The sequence below is a fragment of the Pteropus alecto genome, unplaced genomic scaffold, assembly GCF_000325575.1.
Source record: "Pteropus alecto unplaced genomic scaffold, ASM32557v1 scaffold88, whole genome shotgun sequence".
Lineage (NCBI taxonomy): Eukaryota > Metazoa > Chordata > Mammalia > Chiroptera > Pteropodidae > Pteropus > Pteropus alecto.
In genome coordinates this window covers 5,511,730-5,533,935 of record NW_006494611.1, presented here as the reverse complement: position 1 = coordinate 5,533,935, position 22,206 = coordinate 5,511,730, and the positions used below count along the sequence as shown (strand labels likewise).

The 22,206-nt window shown below is 42.1% G+C and overlaps 1 protein-coding gene across 2 annotated transcripts in view; it reads left to right on the top strand.

Annotated features, from left to right (window-relative positions):
• The first annotated feature begins 16,633 nt into the window (after positions 1 to 16,633).
• Positions 16,634 to 22,206, top strand: part of BCL6 (B cell CLL/lymphoma 6) — a 23,234-nt gene continuing 17,661 nt past the window's right edge. For both annotated transcript variants that reach the window (XM_015599929.2, XM_006925831.3), the window contains exon 1: positions 16,634 to 16,709. The gene's annotated coding sequence lies outside the window, so the exon portion shown is untranslated. The remainder of the gene's footprint in view (positions 16,710 to 22,206) is intronic.

The window sequence follows — 22,206 nt, the reverse complement described above, 5'->3', positions numbered from 1 at the left end:
AAGGTCCTTGTACTCCCTGTGAATCCAAACCCTTCTCTAGGCCACTGCCTTGTGCCATGAAAGGTTTCTCATGGCAGTACACAATAACAATTTAGAAGAATCAGGATTTTGAGCTAAATGTTTCATACAAGTATAAGGATAATATAGAGGGGAACAATGCCCACTGGTCTTTTTAAGCATCTGAATTTTTTTTAAATAAAAGTGACGGTGTAAGAAATGAAATGACTTTTTGGATGATTAGCAATCCTGGTCTAGATTTTAACTGATGACACTTGTGCAGCAATTCGCCTGTTGCCTGCCACATAATGGTGCTTAATCAATGTTCACTAAATGTATGTGAGTTATCTCTACATGTATGTATAACATGTAGGATGTTGGATTTGGTATTTGGTAATAATGGATGGAAATTTATTTGGATAAACGATGGATGTACAGATGGATGGACACTGGGCCCATAGATTGGAGAAATGCCAAAAAATTAAATTAAAAAGCCTGTGTCAAAAATAAAATAAAATAAAATAAAATAAAATAAATAAAAGCCTTCTGTAACAGTGTATAGAAGGCTGACAGAATCCTTGCTTTAGAAATTTATGTATCAGAAAGATTTTTGAGCACCTCCTGGGTGCTGGTGGAGGAAAAGGGAAGGCATGTCTTTTTGCATTGGCTTCAGATAACCATAAGAAACATATACAGACTATTATAAATACATGGATTTTGTAGATAAGAACTACTTGGATTTGGGGGTAAACAAGGACCATTTTCTCTTTGGTGTGAAGCACTAATTACAGAGTGCTAGGGGTGAAAGAGGCCTGGGTCATCTCGTGCACTAAGCCATTTTAGACTGCAAAATCGAGCTGCATAAAGAAGGGATATACAATGATTCATAGATAGATTTTTTAAAAATAAATATAAAAACAACCCCTCCCTAGCCACCACGGTTTTCTGTAGGTGCTATGGAAACCCTGAAAACCGGTTCTTTGCAAGGAAGCAGAAAAGTTAGTGAGAAGATATTAGGTCAAGAGCATGGACTTTGGGTTGAACTCAGCCAGGTTTGGACTCCCTTCGACTGCTTCTTAATTCTTTGATCTTAGGGAGACTATTTCCATTTGGAAACTCTGGCTCTTGATGTACAAAATGAAGAGACCTGCCTGTCTCCTGTAACAAAATAAGACAAAGAGAGTAAAGGGGTGCAAATATATGGTGATGGAAAGAGACCAGACTTTGGGTGGTAAGCACACAATAGAGTATACAGATGTTGTATTGTAAACTGTACACCCGAAATTTATATAATGGTATTAAACAATGTTACCCCCAATAAATTTAATTAAAAAAATAAGAAGAAGATTAGGTCATAAGGAGCTCAGCAGAGCAGCAAGCTCACGGCAGTTCTCAGCATCTCCTTCCTCCCCACACCCTCAAGCACCCTCAGACTCTAACTCCTTACGCATCCTTGGCCAAGGCACTTACTGCCTTTTCTCTTTTCACCTACCACATTCAGGTGTTGGGCCAGATGATTTCTAAGGTTCTGTTACGTGAGTCTAGTTGTCTGGTTCTATTTTTTAACCAGATGGTTGTGATAGCTGAACAGTTTATCAAATGATTTACTTTCTACACTTACTGTGCTTTACTGTATTAAATTTGCAAAAGAATACCTGTGAGTTAGCAGCTGCTTTCCCCTTTTCCAAATGAGAAAAACAAGGCAAGAGGCAAAAAGGAATCATCCAGCTTGCAGGAGAGACTCCCTTGAAGGGCTTAACAGCAGCATTAAAAACCGAGGTCCTTCTTTATACCGTTGGCCTTGAAAGTGGAAACTTCCCAGTTTTCACTCTATCCATTCTCCCTCCTCTTGCACTAAAAGCTTTTAGTCACCTTCTCTCTCTTTTTTGTTGTCTCTTTTGAATGCTACCATTCCAGGCTGAGATCATGACTCTCCTAAGAGCCTTAATCAAATCTTGAAGGTAACAGGACTGAACACAGAGTCTTCCATGCCTGGTTCTCAGACCAAACATGCACAAACAAAGCTGTTGCTCTGGAATGCAGCTCTTCTTGCCTGAGGCCATGAGGTTGGCTATGAATATTTACCAGCTCTTGCCTGATCTTCTTTCCTTGGCATTTAACATACTTGTCACTGAATCCACGGTAGAGCCAGTCTGTTTCTTTAGCCACTGATTTGTATTCCCTCTAGAGGGTCTAGAACTGTGCCCTATACAGCTGGTACTCACTGAGCTGGAGATTGTACCGCCAACCAGTGGTGGCCCAGACCACATCAAATATTTCAGTAATTTCACTCAATTGCTGGCTGGCCTTGAGCATTTGGTTAGCCTTACTCCCAGCCTTTCCCTCATTGATTCACAAAGCCTAGTTTCAATGAACTCCTCATAATACAATTAAATTTTTGGAAGCTGAAGCCTGGTTTCATATTTAAATGTTGACTTTCGCCACCCAGGAAAGGCTGGTCAGATGCAGGAATGGCTAGAGGATTTCAGCAAAGAGATTAATTGGCATTTTCCATTCTCAGAGAGGCTGCATGTACTAATGAACAGGTAATAAATATTCCTTCCTCAGGGATTTGCAGGAACCAAAGAGTGGGCAAAGCATGAAACTGAAAACCAACATGCCTCATAGGGAATCACTAATGTTCTCAAAAAAAAGGAAAAAAAAGTCAAGTAGTGTCAGAATTAAACTGTTACCTCTTTTGAAATGCAACACCACCTACCTCTCAGGGGATTGTGAGAATGAAATTAGAACATATATGAAAAGGCTAACACAGGGCCTTACTCAGAGTAGAGAAGTTAAACAACCAGGTTTTGAACTTTATGTTGCAACTAACTAGCCCAGATGGTGCCTTCCCATTGTGGGTCCCAATTTCTAGTCTTTCTAATTGGAATAATCATCATGGCACACTTCACAAGGTCACCATGAGAAGCACATTAAAGAAGAACTGAGAAAAGTTCTTTGCAAATAAGACAGCTTTTTAGACAAAGCCTTATCAGATCGTGTCATCACCTTGCCTAAAAACCTTAAATGACTTCTCGATACACTTAGAATAGACTCTAAATTCCCGTTAAGATACAGCCACAAAAGTTATGAATCAAGCACCTAGTATATGCTAAGCTCTGGACTAGACTTTCACAAAGGACGGCATGGTCTAGCTCTTGAGTCTCTCCCCCACCTGCCAAATTCATCTTCTATTACTCTCTCTGTTTGTGCCACATTGGCCTCTTTCAGGTCCCTGAACATGCCATGGTTTTATGCTCTTTGGGGTTGTGTGACCTCTGTTCCTTCTGCCTGGCATACTTTCCCCCTCACTCTGGGCATGGCTAACTTATCCTCCTTTTACAGATCTCAGCTTAAAGTTTATTTTAAATAGAGAAGACTGTACACTAGGTAAATTATATCCTTCCCTCATCTCACAGCACCTTACTCTTTTTCTGTCTCAGTTATCATAATTTACAATAAATACTTATCTATGGGTTTACTTGTATAATACTTATCTCTTCAACTAGACTACAAGCTCTTCTATGAACAGGTCTATAATTATTCCATGTATATAGAAAGTCTAGTCCAGAGCTTAGCATATAGTAGGTGCTTGATTCATAACTTTTGTGGCTGTGTCTTAACGAGAACTGAAAATACCAATATATGTTCATTACATGGTGAAAAATCCAACCAAATGGGTGATAAAATAAGAAAATATAGCTGAATATATGGTTACTCTAACTTTTCAGTTCCTAATGCCTAGAATCTTACAACACACCTCCATTTTCTGAACCAAGTCAGGTTTTGGAGTTGAGAAAGGAAATATCTCGGTATACTATTCCTTTGCTTTGCTCCCCAGACACATTTAGCTTTGTGCAAGAACATGGCTTCCACAGGTATGGTTGGGTGAGAGGTGTTGGGAACAGGCAGAGTAGAAATGAAAAAGAAGGAACCATATGGAAGAGGTGGCTGCCCTTATGAGATTGGACATCTTTTCAGCTTACCCACATAGGAAATTTTGTTTTTGTTTTTGTAATGCCATATACATACAGTATTCTCCTCTTTCCACCTCTAGGAATCCCAAAATAAATGAACTGTTCATTATAGGCTTGGTGCTGACAAACTGGTAAATATAGGCCGACAGGCTCCCAGTTCTAGGGATTCTCTCTTGCCACTGCTACTCTCTGTCCCTGAGTCATTCGGAGGCTGTTGTGTATCTATTCCTTCTGAGTCCACTGAGTGTTGTGTTCCACTTAGGTACCTATTGTTGTAGACTGCAGGAAGTAAGATATGAGCTTTTGAGTAGTGTTTTTCATTTTTTTTTCTTTTTATCTTTGGCAATGTCTGCTGCTTCATCTGCTTAATTGTTGCCTGGTTCCCTTACTGGAGTGAAGCCCTTACTCTTTCTCTCCAGAGCCAATGCTCATATTTTCTTTCCTCCTCCCTATCGAGGCCAGCTTGCTCCCAATCCCCTTTTACATGCACCCAGATGTTCAGTGACCATTCAGCAACAGGAGGGATAGATTTGGGGATTCTCTTAGGAAGACAGAGTTGGCCCAGGGCTCCCTGCCATTTGGGCCTTTGTTAGAAATTTATCCTATCTCCTTGTTTTAGTAACTCACCCATGAACTCAACTGCATAAAAATTTTTAGAAATCTACCTTGTGATCCTAGCAAACAGCTCTGATGAACTAAGACTTTGTTTATACTTTTTTCTAAGATTGAAGTTAGCTCAAAACAAATGACTTTTTCCATCTGGGTGCAGGGGAAGGGTAGGGAGGAGCTAAGGTAGAAAGAGGAGAAAGAGGAAGAAGGACTAAAAAGGAGGATCTAATACTGGATTTCAGTTCCCACTACTGGGAAATGGTTCATTTCCAATTCTGCATTTCAAGAACAAAAAGACTTTCTGATGATCTTTTTTGTTTTCTTTGGATCAGTATGAATCCTTAGCAGTAATTTATGTCTTCTTGTACTTAAAGAGTTAAAATATTTTGGGAAGTGAAATAACCATATTTCAGGATGGTTACAAAGTCAGAAGAGGGCACTTCAAAAACATTGTTCCCCAGATTTAATCTGAGTCACAGAATCTGGAATCTGTTCTGGAATAACCTGATGACTTTACCATGAAGTTTCCTCAACAGTTTGTTCATACATTCAACATTCAACAACCACGTTGAACTGCCCATCATAATTTTCAAAGTACCTTCCCCTTGACTGTACTTGATTCTTATGAGAATACTGTGATATAATTACCATTTTGGAGAACAAGAAACTGAGACCCACAGAAGTTAGTCAGTTGTGGAATTTAAACTGGAACCCAGATTATCAGATTTTACAACAAATTCTCTTTCAGTTCTACCTACTCTAATTTACTCAACATTTTCTAAGTGAGTACCGTGTGTTGGAAACAAATCTAAGAAAACAAAAAGCACGTACTCTTATCTTTGAGGGGCTTCTAGCCTATCAAAGAAAGGCAGAGATCAAGGCATAGGTATAGGCTAGAGGTAAGTCCTTGGAGTATGCTAACAGCCTGGTGTAGAAATTTGTGGTAGGAGATGAGACCGGAAAGAAGTTTGAAGGTCTAAAGTGCTTGATTTATTGGGTTCACTATCATCACCATCAGATCTTCTCAATATACCTTCCCAAATTATGGTGTTTATTAACATCATTATTAATCTTTTTCTATCCCATTTTCTTTGGAGTGTTTTGCTGGTATTTTAGTGCCAATACTTACAAAGGCTAAGCTTGTTCATAGCAACTTGACATTGAAAGCTGCTGTACTTCCAACTTATTGTAAGGTTGCTGAAATCTTGTCTGGTGGTATTATGCATATACTATTATATCCAATTCATCCTTGCCTGGCTATAGAAAGGAAATGGTTAATCTCCTGGCAGTTTGGAGCCTTGGTGACTAGGGTGCTGTGGAAACTGGCTTAGATGCAGGGCTGGTACCTAGAGATATCACCTATTAGTTTATTACCCAAATTGTCTGGAATGCTGAGAGGGTTGGGGTGGACTTGGGCTTAGTTGAGTAGGCTTCAGGATCTATTAGATGTCCAGTTCCGGTGAGAGATGGTGTTGGGTTTTGGAGTCCAGGCTGTGGATGTTCCTTGAGGCTGTATGCTTTGGAATAGCACGATGCTGGGTGATCTTTATGTTAATGGTAGAACCTGTCAGGTACAGAAGACATAAAAATCAGGGTCCAGGCAAAGCTCTGGCCAGCAGGCTGGACCAGCTTAGAGATGGTAGTGGTGAAGATAGCTGGGGCTCTGTTTATGCTCCAGGCTCTTGTGGATCTTCCTGCATTGGGTACTGGATATTACTGGATGGTACATTGAGGTGGCTGGGTTATACCTTGTTCTAATCAATACTATATAAAAAACTTAGAGGCTGAAACTGATCAGGGAAGGAATCAATGCTTCATACTGATATTGGAGTGGAATGTAGGACACAGCATATGAGAAGTCTTAGAGATTTATTGGGCTCAGAATCAGGACATTTGGGGCCCAGTCTTAGCTCAGGACTTTTGCATCACCTAAAGCAAGTTTCAGCACCTTTCTGGGCCTGTGTTTCCTTAGTAGACTGTGTGCCCCCAGGGCTTATGGTCTCCTCTTGTATCCATATTTGTCTTCCCAGCACGGTGTCTACCCCACAAAAGACTGCCAATGAACCATGTGTTGTTTGAATAAGTGAATAAGACAATGACTAGAGTGAGCTGAGATCAAAGAATTACATCAGTGGTTTCAGTGAAGAAGGGTTTATCAGAACCATGGTCCTTACCCTCACCCCCTTGATTATGATGTCTACCCTCATGGCCCTTTTCGAGAACAAACGATTCAAATAATGGGATATCCCAAAGTTCCTAACAGCCTCATTATTCTTTGAAGAAAAATACATTGATATAGTTTATTTTTAAATGTTTTCCTTTGCATTTACTAACCAAACATGTTGCAAGAATCAAAAACAAAATTCCTGTAGCCCCAGAAGGATCCCAAAGAAGGTCTGTCTACCAAGAGAGTGCCTGGGTAGCCTCACAGAGACAGCAAAGTAACCAGGAAACCCTTTGACATTTGCAAATACTGAAAACACACCAACAAACAAGATGAGTACACTCAGACCAAGTGGGTGGAGATAGATCAAAGATATACAGGATCTGGTTAATCTTGTTATGGTCTACGTGCTCAGAAAGGTGAAGTTTTGTTGTAGAGACAAGTGTCTCCCAGAGTGAAAGGTCTTCTCCAAGAGTGAGTGGGCAGTTCTCACTTTTGGTATATGCCTTAAAGATGTGGGCAGCTTCAACTTTAGGTCAAACATTCAAAACTGTAAATTAGAGGACTAATTGTTTGCATTTAAAAGATTTCACTAAGGTGTCTTGAGTGTGTGCTTGTGAGATAGATGATAGATGATAGATAGATAGATAGATAGATAGATAGATAGATAGATAGATAGATAAAACTAATATATAAACTTCAAATATTTTGGAAGATAAAAAAAAAAGATAAAGGAGAAAAAATCATCCATAATCCTACTACCCTAAGATACCCACAGTAAATACTTTTTGTTAATTATGTACTCTTGTGTATACCTAGTCTATTTCCTTTGAAGAGTTTTTTTAAATAATTATGAATATACTTTGTACATACATTACATATATCCTACTTCTTTTCACTGTACCTGTCACCATAAGTATTTCTCGATTCTAACTTTTAAAATCTAATTGTATTATAATTTACTTAACCATTCTCCTCCAACCCAATCATGATAAAACATGTAGGTTGTCCAAAATTGTTATTGTTAGATATGTTTGGATGCATGCATTCATTCAAAGATTTTTTTTCTCTGTAGGTTTTTTTCTCTGTGCTTCAAAGCTAGATTCCTAGAAGTAGAATTACTGAGTCAAAGGGCATGACTACGTTTATAATTCTTGAGACATGTGACCAAATAGATTGCTGAAAGAGTCATGCTAACCTAAATGGAATATGATAGGATTCAGTCTCACTGCATTTCACCAAGAATTATTTAAATGTCAGCCTCCATAGTATATGTTAGTTCAAAGATCTTATGATCCCTCACCAGAGAAGCTGATAGAATTGGGGAAAGGTGAAGGGAAAGAAGAAAGAGACACTTAAAACAAGTGCAGCATTGGAACTAGATACCATTGATAGCTGACAATTGGTTAGGAATTAATAAGGCATTTCTAAAATAGTGTACAGTATATCAATGTAACAGCAATCCTCAGTTTACCAAGGTGAATACTGCAGCAAAATAAATGATTCAGGGTGGATTGGTTGAATCAACTCTACCACTAACTTGCAGGGTGGTCTTGGCAAACCATTTCTCTCTCTTGAGCTTTCCAGTTTAGATTATGGGATCATATCCAGATAATGAAGACAAACTCATAGAATTTCGAGGTCCAGTCAGTTGTTCTCTAGATAACCAGAGTTATGAATTTGATGAGAACCACAGTTTTATTGGAATTGTACAATGAAATAACAGATTCTAGGAAGCTTTGAGGGCTCTCCCAACCTCAGTGATGAAACCCCAAGTTCTATATGTCCCACATGGACTGATGGCAAGATCTTTCAAGGTCTTGTTTCCATGGGGGGCGGGGTTCACAAAGAAAAGTGGAATAAGTGGATTGATGAGGTGGATTGAGTCATCTGCCACCATGACAATATTTGGCCTTTGATGCCTCTGGAGTGTACTCTTGACAGTTCTTTATCCAGCCAGATGCTGGCATAAAGAAATTAGCTAAATTGCTTTCAACTTAGCAAACTAAAAGAACAAATAGAGGTTCTCTCATTTCCATGACTCCATTTTGGGGGCATGGTTGGGTGGGAAGCAAGACCTCTCAGATTTCAAGAGAGGCCTGGCTACCTATGTGAACATTTTTCCAGTGTTGAAAAAGAAAGACATGTCACTACCACAACCACCCCCTCCCCAAATATATATGGAAAAATTGAGAAGATAGTACAGAGAACATGTACTCAGTTTCCCCTATTATTAACACTTTATATTACTTTGGTAAAACTGACCAAACAATATTGACACAATATTATTAACTGAAGTTCATCATTTTTTCAGATTTGCTTAGGTCTGCCCTATGTCTTTTTTTGTTCCATGATCCCATCTGTGTTAGTTACTATATTATATTAAATTGTCTTATCTCCTTAGGCTCCTCTTGGCTCTGGCAGTTTCTCAGATTTTCCTTGTTTTGGATGGCTTTGACAGCGTTGAGGAGTGCTCATCCAGTGCTCCGTAGGATGCCCCTTCACTATCTCATAAATAGACTGGGGGGTGGGAGGAAGACCGCAGAGGTAAAGAGCCATTTTCATCACCTCGTATCAAAGGTACTTAAATCAACATGGTTTATCATTGCCGATGTTGACTTTGATGACCTGGTTGATGTAGTGTTTGCCAGGTTTCTCCATGTAAAATTCCTCCCTCCCCATGTCGTATTCTTCAGAAGAAAGTCATTATGCACAGCTCACATTTATGGAGTGCGAAGTTATACTACTCCCCCTCCTTGAGGGCAGCATATCTACACAAATTATTTGGAATTCTTCTGCAAGAGAAATTTGTCCCTTTTCTCCCATTTATTAATACGTTCAATAATTTATTTACATCAGTGTGGATTCAAGGATATTTATGTTATACTTTGGGTTGTAATCCAATATTACTTTATTTTGTTGTTCAAAATTTTCCAGCTTTTGCCATTGGGAGTTCTTCAGGTGGCTGGCTCTAGGATCTCTTTGAAATATCTCTCATTGGGGTAGTTTTTACAAGATGTTCCATTCTAATTTTGTATATTTCTTGCCCCAATCCTAGAACTAGAATTAGCCATTTCTCCAAGAAGCACTACGTGTCCCCATTGCTACTTCAGTATCATTGCTTCTAGGCCAAATATAATTTAAAATTTAAAATTCTTAACACCAACATACACACAACTACAATGCAATTGCACCATTCATAAAACAGTTATAAATTTATTAACAATACTAAATCATAGTACCTTCAGAGCCTGTGGGGACTTCTACACTGGTCCTACCCTGGGACCCCCACACAGAACTTGTGTGTGATGGTCTTCTTCTTTCCATCCTGTCAGCGTACCGCTGAGACTAATGGAAAATCTCAGGGGAGATTATGTCAAAAGTCTCAATGTGAGGACTTCTCTGAATGTAAAGCCACAGCAAATGACTCTTTTGCAGGGCTGTACACCCCATATCCTTTTTCCGTGATAAGCCATGGGAAAAACAGAGCCTGGTTTTAGAAGCAAGGCATCAATGTTCTGGATCCAGCTCTGCCAGTGATTCAGTGTATGTGGCAAATGCATTCTGTCTGGGCCTCAATTTCCAATTATATAAAATCAGTGTTGTTGGATTGGATAATTGCTAAGGGCCCTCCCAGTTCTAGCATATTAAACTCTCAGTAGTTTTTCGTTGGGAGAGCTTAATTGGCTCCACCTCTCCTTGACCATGGACCTCAATATTCCAGAAGGTCTAAGCCAGTGAAGGGACGGTGTGGGGGTGGGGGAGGAGCTCGCTGCTAGTACATAGGAATGACTTTGTTATTTCCTGAGGATGCTGAGTTCCGTTAAAGGCCTTATTCTGTCTAGAAAATCAGGTCTGAGAAATGTTACACCTTTCATTTTAAAAAAGGAGATCAAAAAATTATAGGAAATATTGATGGAAAGTATCTTTTCAGCTGCTTTCATTTGTTCTGGTAGATAAAGGTTTATTTTTCCCTTAAGGGCAAACTCCTCATCTGTTATTCTCCTTGACTTCAAATAACTGCCTTCAATGTAGTGATAGCTGGGCTATGTCTAAGTTTCTTACTAAGAATCTCTCTCTAGTTTTTTTTTTCTTTCTTTCCTTCTTTCCTTCTCTTTCTTCCTTCCCTCCTTTCTTCCTTCTTTCCTTCCTTTTTTCTCTTTCTCTTTCTTTCCTCCCTTCTCTTTCCTTCTTTTTTTCTTCCTTTCTGTGTGTGTGTGTGTGTGTGTGTGTGTGTGTGTGTGTGAATGTTATGACATATTTTTCACATCCACATGGGGCCCAGTGGCTTAAAGACTATCCAGTTTACAAGTGTCATCTTCTTTCTATCATTGACTGGGACAGTTTCCAAAAACAGAAGGGGAAAAAAAAAACCCTAGTGCAAAAAAAGACACTTGGAAACTGTTGCATCTAATTCTGAATGCTGGAGATCAAAGGTACAAGGTCTTAGAAATTGCCTTCTTCAACTCTTAACATTTAAAATCTCCAATTGGCTTTTGGACCCACTTAGCATAATCCCAGACTTTGGTCTACAATTGGTTAAAAATTGATAGAGGTGAGGATTCTGGGACTGCCTTCTTTACTTAGATGTTTAAATTTTAATCCCTTTGCTAGCCCAAGTACACAAATACACACAGCTCCTTTCCATTTCCCCCTACCCACCTTAAAGTTTTGGTGTACTTTAATTCTATACATAAAGGTATAGAATTCTGAACACAGACATCATGCAAATCATCTGGGTTACTCCTTCACACGACTGAGGAAACTGAGTCCTCCTGACAAGTGGTTTTGCTCCAGGTCCCATAAGGACTTCCAGGCAGAGCTGTAATTAGAAACCAAGATTTTTTTGGCAACCTATCCAATGTTTTTTCCTACCTCACTCTGACCTCCATGGAGTTATACATTTCTGTGTGAGTCTCTACACCTACATATGTTACATAGACACCGACATGTAGGAAACATGCACCAAGCATCTGTAGTCTGACCTCAGGGAACAGTTTAATGACTCGAATTTCAGGCAGCTGAAAGGTTTCTGCGGGTGGAGGTTGAAATAAACAAGAAAAGCCACTGTGGAGATGTGAATGGAAAAGTACCAAGCACTCCCTTCCTCTGCACATTCTTCTGCTCTCCAGCGCTCCCTGCCATCAAGCCAGCTTCAGATAGGCTTCTGGACGGTCAGGTGTACAGAGGGCGGCGTGGAAAAGAAAGAAAGAAAAATGCAGGCACAACACGCAAATCAAGTTTTTCTACTTCTAGCCTTAGGTAGTAAAGACAGCTAAGTACAGCAGCCAGGCAGGAGGGTGGGCTTGCCACCCTGAGTTTACAAACACTCTGAGTGCTTTCGTCTCCTTATCCTCCTCATAGTCCAGCTGCTGCTTTCCCTCGCGGAAGGTTTCATAGGAAGTGAAAACCCTGCTATTCAAAACAGTGATCGAACGCAATAAACAAATGATTACATGCCCTCCCCAATACATCTCTATTTTAAGCTCCTGATATTTATTTCCATTTTAAATAAGTGAGAAAGGTGTGGAAAATCAGTGTTTTGGGGGAAAACTCTGAGCTAGGCTGAAAAGATTTCTAAAGGAAAAAAAAAATCTTAGACTAATACAGGCTGAAAGCAGGCAGCATATGGATCAAAATTAAACGTTGACACTTTTTCAGAAGGTACTGGCTGAAATCGTTGGTTTTTTTGTTGTTGTTTTTTTTTAATGTCTCAAAACTTTCTGCTCGATCTTTCTAAAACATGCCAAGAAAACTCCTTGCTTTCTTCAAGAATAATATAATGAGCTTGTTTACAATAGCTCTAAATGAAGGATTTGAAGCAAAGTGAATAGGTAAAACTTCGCATGTCATGTAGATTACATTTTCCATACCCATCAAAAATAGGATTGCTTAAAGCAGCACGGGTGATAAACAGAACCAAACCCAAATGACCATCAAAACTGAATGCTCATCATGACTTGGAGTTTGTCCTGAGAATCAATTTACAGTTTACACAGAGCCCAAAGTAGCCTTGCTTTCCTCAATTCTGCCAGAAAACAAGGTATCCTCCTCCAAACTCATGTAGTCAGATCACTCTGATTCTCTAAAATGACAAACCATCAAACCACGAAGACACATTTTCAGTTGTGTTCCTGGGGTCATGCATGCCTCTAGCGAGGGCCAGCCTGTCCTCCTGAAAGAAGAAGCCTAGAGGAGTTGCGTGATTGATCAGCAAGGTTCCTTCCAATTCTAAAATCTATAATTCTGTGATGTGATAGTTTAAAGATCTACCAAGGTAGCAGAAGTTCCTGACAAGTGAAACCAATTCCCTGTTTGATGTCCCCTTAGAAGGAGGACCAGACAACTTTTATTCCAAGGAGAGGTTCCTTTTCAGCTATGACTGAATTGTGGGGACATTTTTGTGTGTGGAACTGGATACGAAATCTGTTCCTTTCTTTAAATAAATGTAATATAAGGACTAGGCTATTTTATTTTGTAACAAAGCTTATATTTACCCAGCAGCTACAATTAGGAATCTATTACTATGCCTAGTACATAGGGCAAAAGGACTGGCCTGGTCCTCTAGTCTGAATATTAATAGCCAGTAACCATTAAATCATAGGACTGAGTGACACACATTCTCTCCAAGTCTACAGGAATCACACATAAGACCCCAGACACAGAATCTCTCTTTAGAGCTTCTTCAGGATAATTTAAAAGAATTTGAATATATTCAAGTCAATCCTTTCTTTAATCCTATAACAGCACTGCTGGAATGAGGGAGTCTCGTATAGTGATGCCAACTGGCTACTAATGGGGAGAGATCAAAAATGAGAGAAGGAAGGACATTCTGGAAGAAATTCAATAAGTATAAAATTTGATAAAGTTATTTTCCTTGGAATTGAAAAGAGATTGAGAGGTGGGTACACAATTTTCCTTATCATTCCTTCAGTAGAAAATGACCTACCTAAAAGCATCTTTAGAATATTTTTAATAATTTTTTTTTTTCCTTTAACGATCTCCTGTTTTGGTATCTTTCGTGTAAACAAAAAAAAGACAAAAAAGAAAAAAAAGAAAGAAAAGAAATGTGAGACTCTGGCACTTGGTTCCAGAAATAAGGTGCTGAGAAGGTGGGGTTAATTATCTATTAACCAGTCCTGGTGGCTTCTCTGTGCAAAGGCTCCCTGCAGAGAATTAAAGAGGTCTAAGGTACCAGAAGGGTGCATTCCTTCCCAGCCCCCACTCTGATTGGGTCTACTAACAGAGGGAGCAGATTTCCCTTTGCTCTGCAGCGCCCCCATGGGGATAAGATTGGAGTGGCAAAGAAAACGCAGGAGCTGACAAGCTGTGCGTGTTTAAGGCTGGGTGGGAGGAGGGACCACCCCTGAGGCAAGAAAAGTAACTTTGACAAGAAAAGTAACCAAAAATCATAAAATCTCATTGTAGGATCACTAATAGAGCACAGCAATATAATGCACATTCCAAACCATATAGATACACCTGAGAAACCCTAAAGTTCTTATTGATCATGAAACATAGAAAAAAAAAAATCACACATATATACACAAAGAAAATCACTTCAGCAAAATCAGAGTGTCATTTTGAATCCAGTGGGATTCATTTAAAACTCTTGGAAAATAAGGGGTAAGGAGAAAACAAAAAAGCAGATAGTTAGCTTCTGGCTGAATGAATATGCACTTGACAATATCTAGTGCCTTGGGGGGTAAAATGTACATTACAACAACAGTGACAGGATTAGGCCTATATATATTTTCAAAAATCATTCACAAGACAGGCTTTTCTGCAGAGGCTGCAGTAATCCATCTGTAAATAAGTATTAAAATATTCAGATTTCACAGGGACAGGCACTTATGCATATTTCCTAAGCTCCAGCCCTTGTGGAAAATAATCGCTTTGGACCTTTCCTGGTTCTAAAACCCTCCAACAGAGCCTTTTTAAAAGGGGGCGGGGGGGGGGAACTGCATCAATGATAGCATTTTCAGCAATAAATTTAAACTTCTTATGGACTTGTTTTCGGAAAGAGATCACACATATCCCAGGAAACAGCCAACAATCTTTCATAGTTCTGCTCACTTCTCCATTATAAACCCAAATTTGCAATTTGAGAGGTAGATTATTTTGGGAGATATCTTTATTTGAAATTAACATGTGCAGAAATTTCGTGGAACCTTTAAGAACTCATCTGTAATTTAATGAGTCGCCTGAAGGACTCTCATTGCCAAGGCTCAGAACAGCCTGACCTTTGAAAGCTGCTTCTGGTCCAAACATTTTGGGTTAATTCTTGAGGAATCTGAAATATTATTTTCCCCTCACACCCTTCTTTTAAGAGAGAGACATAAAAGAAACAAGAGTCTCCCTCATTCAGGGATGAGTAGGAGGGGAAAAAACCCCAACCAACATTTAAATAGGGAAACTGGCAGTTCTGAATAAACAAACCAAGGCCCACAGTGAAATGATTCTGCACAGCATTTGCCTTTAAAAAGAAAGGAAGATAGAAAGATTTCCCCTTTCTCCTTCTCCCAACTCAGCTTGAAAGCTAAGAAAACTGTACTGCGTGCAGGCGTTGTGGTTGTAGCACAGTCTGTTCTAAATACACGCAGTATCTGTGATACTGGCGCGGCAGGCCTTTAGAATTCCCTCCGGCTGATGGCTTAAAACACAGACAGAAGAGATTTTTTTTACAACGACCTTGAAATGAACAGGGGTTAGGGAGGAGGGATCAAGACTTTAGGAAAAAGCAAAGCACAAACAGGTATTTGGCTCACAGAATTTTGTAGAACACATGCGTACACATACCCAAATACACACACATTTCTTGCAGCAAGAAATTTCCTAAGAGTCTACAATAACAGAAAGAGTAAACCCACCACTTGCTGTCCTGGAAAGAAACAAACCAAACCAAAACAAATCCTTTGAATACATCTCTCAAGTGCAGGAGAGCCTCCGCTCAGTAAAAGTCCAAGGAGAAAAAGAAAACTGCACCCCCCACCCCCAAAAAAGTGGGGGTTGGGATTGCTATATACAACCAAAAATTTCAGCTTCTTTCAAGAGCATCAGTATTAAAATAGCCATCTTCTTTAAAATGCTCGAGAGATTAGATAGGGAAAAACACAAACACGCACAAAACAAAATCCAAACGATGCGGGATCTTAAGATTTACGTAACACCATAAACTTGCAAAAGGCAGAAATCATAAGCAAAATCCGAAAATCATCAAAATACAACAACCAAAAATCTCAAGCCACCACATCAACAAGGAAAAAACTGTCCCAAATAAAAATAAGCAAACAAACCCACCGAAAACTGCTTGGCAAATATTTTTCTCGTGGTGCCTAATATTCTAGCTGGAAAGAGCTGTAGTGTGTATTGTTTTTTTCTCTTGCTCGCCTCTAAACCTACTATCTATAAGACTTTTTCCAATGGTTCGAACCTCGCTCCCTTTTGTGTAATTTAGTTCGAGGAGCCGAGTTTACGGATAAGAGAGGAAGAATTAGCCCCAGACCCCGGGAAGCAAAGCGCACTCCCCCTCTTATGTCACCGAATAGCAAATTAGTTCTCAGAATTCCAGAGGCCGAGCTTTGCTACAGCGAAGATGTCGACGTCACAGAGGGGGAGCCCACGTGACGGTGGCGGAGCAGGTCGTACCATCGTCTTGAGTCCGGGGAGGGAGGACCACCGTCTGGCCCCTCGAGCCTTGAACTGGAATCTCCAAATCTGAGACGCATGGTCTGTGAAGACCTCGAAATATGCCGGAAAATAAAAAAATATTTTGGTTTTGAGGGCTTTTTATGGGCCAGGGAAGGCAAAAGTCCTGGAGAACTGACACCGGGTCCTCCCCTGCCATGTAGCAGTGGTAAAGTCCGCAGCTCAAATTCCGAGAATTGAGCTCTGTTGATTCTTAGAACTGGGGTTCTTAGAAGTGGTGATGCAAGAAGTTTCTAGGAAAGGCCGGACACCAGGTGATTATTGCTGTTGCTGCCGCCGCTGCTGCTGCTGCCGCCGCCGCCGCTGTTGCCGCTGGTGCCGCTGCCGCCGCCGCTGCTCATGATCATAATTTTACCTTTTAATTCTTTTTTTTTTTTCCGCTCTTGCCAAATGCTTTGGCTCCAAGTTTCCTATGTGTATCTATTGATATAAATGTATATATTATTTATTCTAGCTGTCAGGTGTTAAAATAAATGCCGAAGATTAGTCCCACGTCTCTCCCACTCTAGGATATAGATTTTTATGTATTTATTATTTTATTCTTGTTGTCTTTGAGTAAATCGGCCGGTTTGGGGAGGCTATTGCCACCCTCCCTTGTGTTGTTTTGGTTTTTGAAAAGGAGGTGGAGGAGAGGAAGGAGGGGACTTAGGGGGCGGCCGAAGCAGAGAGGACGAGACAGTGTTTGGGGGGTGATTCGGGCAAGTCTAGGGGCTGTCTGGCCCTAGACTGCGGAGAGGACGCGCGCTCGCGCTCTCGCTCTTTCTGCTGCCTGCTTGCGTACGGCTTGTGATCTCGCTGGATTCGTGCGGCTGTTTCTCTCTCTCTCTCTCTCTCTTTTCTAGCTTGCAAACTGCCTTTCTTGTTCCCTCGCTCCAGCCTCGCCTTCCCACCCTCCCTCCACCTTCCCCTCGCCTCTCCTTCCTTCCCCTCTCCCGTCCTTCTTGGTAACTCCGGGAGGCAAGGAGGGAGGCTGCCTGCTCGCTCGTCCCGCTGGCTCCCGTCCACCGACCTCGGTCCTCTAGATTCCCTGCCTCTGAGCCGAGATTTGGGAGGAAAAATGCAAGCGAACTCCTTGGTGTTTTTTTGTTTTTTGTTTTTTCTTTTTCTCCACCCCCCCTTCCCCCCGCCCCATAAATCCAGATGAAGTATAGTTTCTACTCTTTCCTTTCAGAGCCATGATCTTCCTAACGAGATGCGAGTGTTTTGGTGTCCCCTTCCCCTATGTTTCGGGGGAGGTTTAGTTTGCCTGGGGGCGGGGATGTTGAATACTTTGAAAATTATTCTTTCTTGGTTGAAGTCGAGGGAATCGGGAACCCTCGCGCGCGCTCTCTCTCCATCCTAGGGAGAGAAGCTGATGGCGGGACATGGATTTGCGGAGTGGGTGGGAAAGGGGTGAGCGTTTGCACCTGCGGTGCTGTTCAGCGTGCGGGGACTCCGGGAACCTTCACAGGACAGCCCAGCCGAGCGGGAAGGCGGCGGGATTTCTTGGCGGTCGCAGTGTTTGTATTTTGGGCGCTGCGTGACTCGGTGTTAGCTCCCAATGGCTGTTCCCCCTTTCTTAAATTTTATTTTATTCTTCCCATGGTGCAAGCTTTGTAAAAAGACATTTGCGGGCCGAAAGTAGCCGACGTCAAGCTTCAAATTCCCGAGGTCTTTGCACTAGGCGAGGGGAAAAATGAACAGCCCCAGCCCACGTTCCTACGTGCGAGACCCGGGAAGAGAGAAGGACACTTCGTGGCTCTGGCCCGGCGACCCGGCGCGGGAAGAGGGGAGGGGAAGGGTTGCAAGAGCGAAAGGGAGATCTTTGTGAGTGATTTTGCAAAAACGGATTGCGAGGTTGGTTGGATTTGCAACCTGTGGCTCTCCTCGAGGGAGTAGGAATGGGAGAAAGCGGCGGCGGCGGCCCAGGGCGGGAACGGGTGGGGAGTTGGAGCCTCGGAAATCAGCTGCGCTCGGGGGCAGCGTGAGTGAGGGGCCTCCCCGCTGCCGGATGTAGTGTCCGTGGTAAATGTCTTGAGAACTGTGGATTGCGTTGCCTATATGATGCCGTGTTATTGGAACTCTGGCGAAAAATGGAACTAGTGTTGTAATCATGAGTTTTAAAGCTCATCCATGGAAAACAAGAACACAACAAAACAGGTTTAAAAAAAATGAAAAGGACCCCTTTTATGTTGTATTCCTTCTCTCAGTGGTTAAGATTGGTGGTGGAGGTCCTGACAGCTGAGCAGGGGAAATGACCCCCAAACAGAGTGCTGAAAGTCTAGAGTTGTTACTGGGTCTCTGTCTCGGGGAGCTGGTCATCCCCTACTCCCCCAGGACTCTGATTTAATCTTTTATGTATTTTTTTTTTCACTCAGTTTATGTTTTCCAGGAGAAAATCTTGTAATGCTTTACTTTTTTTTTTTTTAAGTAAAGGGTCAGTTGATGCATTTTTTTTTACTCTCCGGAAAAAAAAAAAGTGGGGCAGGAGAGAGGGAACCAGGGAAAGGGCTGTTTAGAAATACAGTTTGTGGCTCTGAGCAATGCCACCGGCTTCCTCTAGAGAGACTGCCAGTTTCCCTTTTTCTTTGCAAGGTGTATGTGGTTTTAATAAATAACTTTTTAAAAAGAGGGGAACCGGCAAGATCTGTCAGGAGACAGGTATCTATTTTGTTCACTATTTACTACCAAGAGTCTTTGGCACTGGAACAGAACCTCGTAAATCTGCAGCCCAAGTTGAAGTTCATCTGGCCCTAGTCCACACGCTATTCCTGGAGGTAGCAAACATGAGCTCAAAGAAACGAGGTGAAATCACATTCTCACTTTAAAATATATACTTTTTTTTTTTTTTAAAGATACTTAAGAAAAGAGAAAAGATATTTGTCTCTGGGGGAGGAGGAAATGGAAAGAAAGCACTGGAGATGGGCATTCCCTTACTAAAATGACTGCAGTGGAGTCTTTAGGCCAAAATAGAAACCTGTAGATTGGAAATATCCCCCTCTCCCATTTATAAATAGAAATTTCCAATATCCTACTATTTGGAAGACTCCAAAACTGCAGGCCCAAACATTGGCTGATTTTAAGGGTCTGTTGATAGTGACAGTAAGGCTAGAAACTGTTTATGAAAACTGGGCATCTTGAGGTAGATGGCAGTCAGAGGAAGCAGGAATTCTCCAACTGGCCTTTTCCTCTGTGCTAGATTTTGAAGGGTTTGACCCTATGCTTTCTTAAAAAGACAGTCGAATTCATTCTAGGTTTGGTGGACAAGAATGGGACTCTACACTATTAAGCTGTTGTTTCCTGAACCTTAAAGAGTTCCAGTTATTGGTTGAGTAAATGGTAGCCAAAACTAGATGTCAAAATCCTTCCTTCCCTCTCTCCGCTGCGCGGTAGCCACTCACAACCCACTTTGTTGTGAAAACTTGCGATTCAGAGGAGGCGGTGCGGCAGCGCCACCCCTCGGTGGATGAAACTATGTGCAAAAGTCAAATATTTAAAAAATATTGTGAAATGACCTTATGAGGAATTTTTTTTCCCCTTTAGGAAGGGAAGATAAAACTAACTTTTTCAAAACGGACTTTGCAGCTGATCTCTCAAGTGGAGAGGGAAAAAATGCTTTCCAGCTAGGATGGTGTCATAATAGGCAAAGTAGTTTCAATGAGTGTGTGTCTGGGTGTGCATGTGCGCGCCCGCGATCGAGTGGAAGGATGGAGAAGGAGAGAGAAAGGGAGGGAGGAGGAGGGAGAGAGAGAGTGGGAGAAGGGCAGAGAAAGAGAGAAGAGGAGGTGAAGAGTGAAGGAGAGAAGAGGGTTGCCTAGGTTGGCTTTAAGTAGGCGAGTTCTCCAGGCAGAGGTAGTCCAGTCCTCCTTCTCTTTGGCCTTGACTTCTCAGGGCACCTAAATTCTGCTGCTTGTCTGACATTGATAGGAAGAGAAATATTTTGGTGTAAAAAAAACGTACTAACTGGAAATCCTGTAGTTCTGCTGGCTGTGATGGTGGTGTATGTGGGAGTGTGAAGTGGAGGAGGTTTGGGGATGGCGTGGGACAATGGTAGGCTGGTCTGTAGCTGGGTTTGGAGCCCTGTAGAAGTAGTGTGGTGCGTGCCGGTTTCCTGCTCTGCGCAACAAGTGGGAACGCCGCCGCAGTGATCCGAGCGAGGGTGCTGTGTTGTGGCAAAGCTGGCTGGTTTCTCTTCGCCCCACTGGAAGCCAGGACGGCTCCTCCCAGCCTTCTCCGCCTCCCAGTCCGGGATAAGCAGCCCTACCAAAAGACGATACTTGTCTCCCCTCCCCCACGCCGGCTTTGCGGAACGCTATAAGCCTGCGTAGGATCAGGAGTTTATTCAAGACTTTCTTTGCTGGTCGACCAATGTTTGGAAGGGAGCTCTTCTAAATACTATTGAGTGTCATTCTGTTTTTTGAAGACAAGTGCACTCTTTCTTTTCCTTCCCAATACATTCAGCCTTTCGGGCTGGAAAAATCAACGTATAATACATGAACTCAGCTTCAGATATTGTGTTGTGGTTGTCAGAGGCGGGAAGAACGGAATTACAGCCAGTATATTAAATGTTTTCCAGCTTTGCCTATGGAGGCAACTCCCTCCCGCTAACAGACAAAAAAAAAAAAAGGTTGTGGGTTGTCAGTCGGGTGTGGAAGGTTGTGGCCGCGCGGTGATTTTCGGACGGACTGAGTCTGCCACCTGGTGGTAGGTCTTGATCTAGTTCCCCGCCTTGGGCGGTGGGCCAACCGCGTCACCTTCGCGCCCCTCTCCCCTCCCCTTCCCCAGTATCCCGACTAGGTGATAAGACTGACAGAGAGGGCACCCTCCAATGAGGATGACATCCGACCTCCAAAGTTTTGGTAAGATAGTTGAAAATTAGAAAGCTTCCGGATGCTTGCTTGGTCCACGATTGCTTAGCGATGGACATCTGCCTAAGAGAACCATTAATTAACCCGTTTTGTTCACGCTCTCTCTCTCTCTGTCGCTGTGGCTTCTCCCCAGGAGGAAGTCGGTAGTAGAGGGATGCCATGGGAGCTCTAGAACATACAACTTTACAGTTGAGGAAACAGGCCTGACGAGGGGGCCTGTTAATGGTGAGTTAGTGACTTAGCCGGCACCAGATTTTAAGCTTCTGAGTTTCCAAGTCAGTGACTGAAAGTCAAAGTCAAGTTTATCTCTGCGCCTTTGAGGCATCTAAGAGAAAGGAACAGCAGTTAGAGCCATGGTTTCAACCTTTCAGGTCACCGTAATTAGAAATGGCTCTCCAGCTGTCTTGGAGAAATTTGTTTAGGAAGTATGGCCTAAGATTTTCAGTAACAGACATGAAAAGCCTTCTGTTGTGCTGAGGGGTGGAGGTCTCAGATCTCGGGGGTTTGGCTGTGATTAAGGCCCAGTCTCTAGACATGCAGGGATGCTCCTTGTTGCATTTGGATCCTGAAATCACTTTCTTTCCCTTCTTTCTGAACTCTGCTTAGTGGTTTGGAAAGAAATCAGATGCGTGGGTGGGTCACATGGACAGGTAGAGCGTAATCCCCTTAGAATGTGCCATAGCAGCTTCATAGCAAAGTTTTCTTTCTCGAGCTCAAAACTTAAGATGGCAAAGGCGCGTCCGCGTGCTGGCGGCCCCTAGCGACGGCCCGCTCGCACACCCGCGGGAGACGCTGTTGTCTCCACCACCCTGGTCCGCCGGAATTGAGTTCAGCCTCTCCCACTGCGGGAGCTGTTGGAGGCCGCGTCAGAGAAATGCGCCTCTGTTCGGGTTGGAAACGAATC